Raw genomic sequence first — 5734 nt, 5'->3', positions numbered from 1 at the left:
TCTACCGTGTCTAAAAACTCAGAACCCTAAATGCAACTCTCACCTGGTATCCTCACAATCGAGGGTTCTTCCTCCTCCTGTGTTTTGGGGGTATCAGATTTATGGGGAAATCCATCGAGGTTTGTTTATATCTTTGATGTTTCTCTTAATTTTATATCTTTGATGCTTCTCTTAATCTCCAGGTATTCATCCATAACCTTTTATTTTTCATTTTGGTTATGGAGATCGACTATCGTCTCTTTCTCCCCAACTACAGTGTTTATCGCCCAGAAATTCAAAGCGATAAATACATGTGCGAATTGAATCCATTATTTTGTTCCTGAAGGAAATAAGCATGCATTTCTACTAAAATAACCTAATTTTGTTATGTAATGTCAGGTAATTTGTTCTAAAAGAAGCGAAGGAGAAGCAAGTCGGATGATCATCTTGATCCATATTCCTTTCTCTGTTTCTGAAAGGTACTGCACAAGATTTTTTAAATTTTAATGATGGAATGATGAATTTTCAGGCATTTTCTAGATCTATGGAGTATTGGAAGCTTCAAAATGAGGATGTTGTGCTCTTTTAGATGAATAATCTTTTTTTTTTTTGTAAATTATTGGTCATAATAATATTTCTATGTTTTTATGATCTATGAAGAAATCATATATCATGTTATGTTGTTTAGGCATTTTGTTACTCATTGCTTTGAACATATTTCCTGATTTCATGGATTTCTTCTCCATATTAGGACCTAGCTTGAGGATTTAATTTGAATAGATTGAAATCTGAATATTTATGTACTCCAGAGGTATGTATCTTTTTTATTTTACTTTCTTGAATATAGGTTATGTTCTCATAGGTATTTCTGTTTAAAATATGTTTTGAGGAACATCGTATGTGTTTTATTGTTATTTTTATTGTAAATTACGGGCCATAATAATATTTTTATTTTTTTCTTGTCTATGCAAACATCATCTCTTATACGGTTTCTAAGCAAGTTTGACATATTCCAGTAATCAGAATCCGATGATGTGTTTAAAGAATTTCATTTTTGCTCTAAGGTTTCAAAAGTAAGTGGTAATTGGAATCCGATGATATGTGTTTAAAGTATTTCATTTTCTAATCTATGAATCATTCCATTGCATTTCTTATTCCATTCCAACAATTCCTTATATTAATAGATTTTCTATTTCCTAATATTTTAAGAAGTAAGAGGAGTTCCAATTGGATGATTTCTTCTTCGAGGAAAAGAGGTTCAAAACCATGAAATAGATGCATCCGGAAGCAACTCTAACGATGGAGTCCTTAACCATAATGAGACTGGTTCATCTATAATACATCTTAGAGAGGTTTACAATTCCATTCAAACATGCTTTCAATTCCATTTTTTCCTTGTTCTTTCTTTTATAAAGTTTTTTGATTTACTTTTTGTACATTTTGTGTGTCAAAAATTAATGGTGGCAGCCAACATTAATTTTGAATTCATCATAAATGCATTCGGAGCATGAAGTTATGGCATTGGCTGTTAGAAAACAATTATTGAAATCATATTATACAATTGTTAGGAAAAAGATCCAAGATTCTATGCCTAAAGCAGTCATGCACTTTTTGGTGAGTGCTAAATTTTGGTAGATAGTTCTTGTTTGATCTTTTATTTCAAGATATTTGTATGTGACTCTTTGTGCCTCAAATTAGTTGTGATTAAAACTAATTTTCAACTTTCTTTACAGGACTTGAATTTGATCAATAGTCTATGAGTTTCTATTTTGTTAAGACTTGAGACAATATTTAGAATCTTTGGTCCTTGACTTGATTATTTTCAATGAATCATTCTGAAAAATAATAATGATGTTGTTTATCTGGTGTTTTTTCTCGTAGTTAGCGGTTATGATTTACAACTTATTGTACTTTCGATAATCCGGTGGCTATTTGGTATCTGATCTTTTAGAAATTTCTTCATTTTAGTCGGTATTTTGATCAATTTTAGGTTGTGTGTTTTTAGGGGTAGAATTGAGCACTTGAATGGGGAACTGAAACCAGTAGAAAGATATGTTGATGACAGAAAGTCGCCTCCATTCATTTAACAAAAGCACTAATAATATCTTGTTCGGGTACAACATAGGCATTGTTAAATTAGTATTTTTTTTAATTCTAGTGACAATCAAGATGCGGGCCTACCTCTAACCGGGACATGAGTGGTGGTCAAAGGCTTTGGTTTGGAATTACAGTTGCAGCAACTCTATCTTACAAGGCTTGGTTTAATGACAACCATTGTAGTTGAATTCTATTTTTTTTACGTTTATTTTCATTTCCTTGGTATTATAAAAGTTGCTGGATAGACGCATATATGTTGATTCTTTATCTAATGTTATGATTTAAAAGTGCTAAATGGTTCCACGAAATTTAAATAGTAATAAATAGCATATTTTGACCCCCATTCCTTTGTCCAAAATATCCAAACCATATATTTTTATAACTTTCTGTGTACTTTGTTTCTTGGTGAAAGGGTATTTAAAAGAAGGTTTTTTTCTCCAAATCTAAAAATTGGCTGCATATTATTATCCTCTCTCATAAAAAGTATCTTACCATTTCCTTTGCTTCAAGATTACTTCTCAAGTTTTTTTTTTTTAATATTCCTTTTTGTGATGAGAGATTCCTGGTATATGATACCAAATTTTAGATCAATTTGAATAATGGTAGTAATCGATTACGGGAGTAATAGCATAGTAATTCGATTGATTTGAATTGGTTACAATAATAACCAAATCGAGTAGTAGCATAACTGCATAACCTTTCAATTGTGACAACCCGAAATTTCTATTCTGTACAACATGTCAATTCAATAGGAGTCAAATCAGTTACAGTTAAATTTTCAGACTTTTTGGATTAAGTTTGATTATTTTAGGATTTACACTTTATGAGATACCAGGAGAGAGGATGCCCTAGGGTTATAGTGCAACACTGTTATTCCTAAACTTCAAGAAATTGGAGTTTACTGCCGGAATAAAATATTTTCAGCCAAAAACCCAGAAATTTGGGGTATATATATGACACTTGTCATTTTATATCATTTTTCCAAATTTCTCAAGAACAAAAGCAAATCCTCTCAAGTATCATCACGGGATTTATTCCAAATCTCGATCTAGTAAGTGTTTTCAACCATTTCAGGTTAGTAGATCACTTAATCTAGTGTTTTAACAACCTTCTAACCGTGAAATCATTCCAAAAGGTTGATTTTTCCATTTTCACCAAGAACACCAAGAACACACACTAGTGTTCTTGGCATTTTGGCTCATTTCAAGCTTCCATATAGTAAGTACTTCTATCCTAGAGTGTGTTTAAGCTTGCTATACTTCATTATAACATGAAATCATCCAAGAAACACCAAGAAAATGGTGTTTACGGTTCAAGAACGTTCTTGAACCGTAAACCCATTTTTTTAAGGGACCAAAATGTCCCTAGTCCCTTCCTAAGCCTAAGTAACTAACTTGGATCCTTACCTTGATGTGTTAAGGACTTGAAATCATCGAAATACGAACATCCATAAGAGTTTACGGCCGTAAACTCTAGGGTTTACGACCGTAAACCCAAAGTGATGTGGTCTTTGGGCCGTAAACTCCAAATAGGAGTGAAATGGTGCCCTAGCTTCTTCCTTAGGCTTATACTTCAAGAGGAAACACTTCAATGGACTTAGAAACGTTCAAATCAACAATTGGTCAAAAGAGGGGGAGTTTACGACCGTAAACTCTAGGGTTTACGACCGTAAACCCATTGGGTTGAGGTCACAAAACCGTAAACTCAAGTTAGGGTTTCTTTTGAACCCTAAACCCTATAGCATTGTTCTACAACACTTAGATGCATTCCTTGAGACTTATAACACTTATATAAGGTGTTTAACTTGTCTTAGGATGTCTTAACTTTGCTAATTAGTTGTTTAAAGTCTAATTAGATACATATATGTTGTAATTATATGTTAAATAGGATCATTGGGTGTGTACAAGTCTTCACTTGACACCTAGCAATCCTATTTCTTCAGTTCATCCAAACCACCAACTACAGGTGAGTTCATACCCCTTAATTAACCTTTTAAATGTTTTAAATGCTTTTATGGGGGGGGGGATACAAGTTGAACAATTATAGTTATTATATCAATCACATGTGATTAATAACTACCAAACAAATGGTTTTCTTACTTTTCAAACTGGTTATCAAACTGTTTTACCTCAAACTGTTTTACAAACTCTTTTATTGTCAATACATTTATCAAACTCTTTTAACTTATATTATGTGTATCTATATAAATATAGTTATATAAGTAGGATTGGAAGGACTTAGGACTGCTAGTCTACCCTGCTTCCTGTTCTTGTTTGATTGTGGTCTTGGGGTATCAAGGTTAGTTGTCCGAGGGTCGTTTGAATCCTAGTTATATATTATGTATACGTATATAGATATAAAAGGTTTGTTATCAACCTCTTTTAACTTATATTATGTGTATCTATGTAAATATAGTTATATAAGTAGGATTAAGAAGGACTTAGGACTGCTAGTCTACCCTGCTTCCTGTTCTTGTTTGATTGTGGTCTTGGGGTATCAAGGTTAGTTGTCCGAGGGTCGTTTGAATCCTAGTTATATATTATATATATGTATATAGATACAAAAGGTTTTCCTTCATTCAAGTCCATACCCTTGGGTAGCAAGGGTATACAAACATGTTCATACATTGCTAGTAAGCTACCATAGGGGTAGTTTAGGAAGATACTATTACTAGAACGATGAAACATACAATGAGTCAGTTCATACATGAGTCAATACATACTATAATGAGAAACAAACATGAAACAGAGTGATGAGAAACAAACATACAGGCTAGACAGAGAAAGAACATACAATACAGCTAGCATACAATTCACATAACATTTACATTAATACATTTATGTGAGCCATTAAACAGGGCATGGCACTACCTGCCATGACTGTTTTTGTATCAGAATCTCCTTAATTGGGGAGCGTATGAGTTTGTGTATAGATCTATACTGGATTGACTATCCTACACCTTGCTGCTCGCTACAGTGGGACTTGCAAGTCTACGGGTGCCAAACGTCATTTTTGTGGCATCTTACATTGTCACTTTACTATTGAGTCGGTAGCAAGATACAGGCCGATCACATGTTACCTTAAAATATACAATTAACTTAAGGTAGTTAGTACAACAGTAGTTTCATAATACTACATTAAAGTACTATAACATTTTCCCTTTACATTTTACTTTGTGATTTCACACAATAAACAATAATGTAAAAAAACTATATTTTTGGTTAATGATAGTCGGATTTGGGAAAATACTCACTTTTACAAAGGATACACACACAGACACTAGATGCCTTGGTAGAAGGCTACTTTTAGTAGGAAACATAGGGTTTTCTAGGATAGTTCAAACAAATACAAAACTTTTACAAACACACAGTACATCTTACAAAACATCTTACAAATGTTTTCATACAAACACAGACACTAATATACTTATGAACTCACCAGCTCTAAAGCTGATAAACTCTTTCAAAATAACTTGTATTCTCAGGTCACCAGTAGACAGGTACCGGAGCCAGGTTTTGAGAAGATGGAGCTCGTTCAAGACTCATCTTATATTTTGATGTATATTGTTTTGGTGTCTTTAAAACTTAACGGAACACACTTGTATGAAATTATATTATTAATGCAATGGATGATGTTGTTGCTTGTTTACTACTTGCAT

This window comes from Lactuca virosa, chromosome 8 (assembly GCF_052849685.1).
Source record: "Lactuca virosa cultivar CGN04683 chromosome 8, Lactuca_virosa_CGN04683_v6, whole genome shotgun sequence".
NCBI classification, from domain to species: Eukaryota; Viridiplantae; Streptophyta; class Magnoliopsida; order Asterales; family Asteraceae; genus Lactuca; species Lactuca virosa.
The sequence above is the reverse complement of the archived record's forward strand: the minus strand, read 5'-3'. Positions refer to the sequence as shown.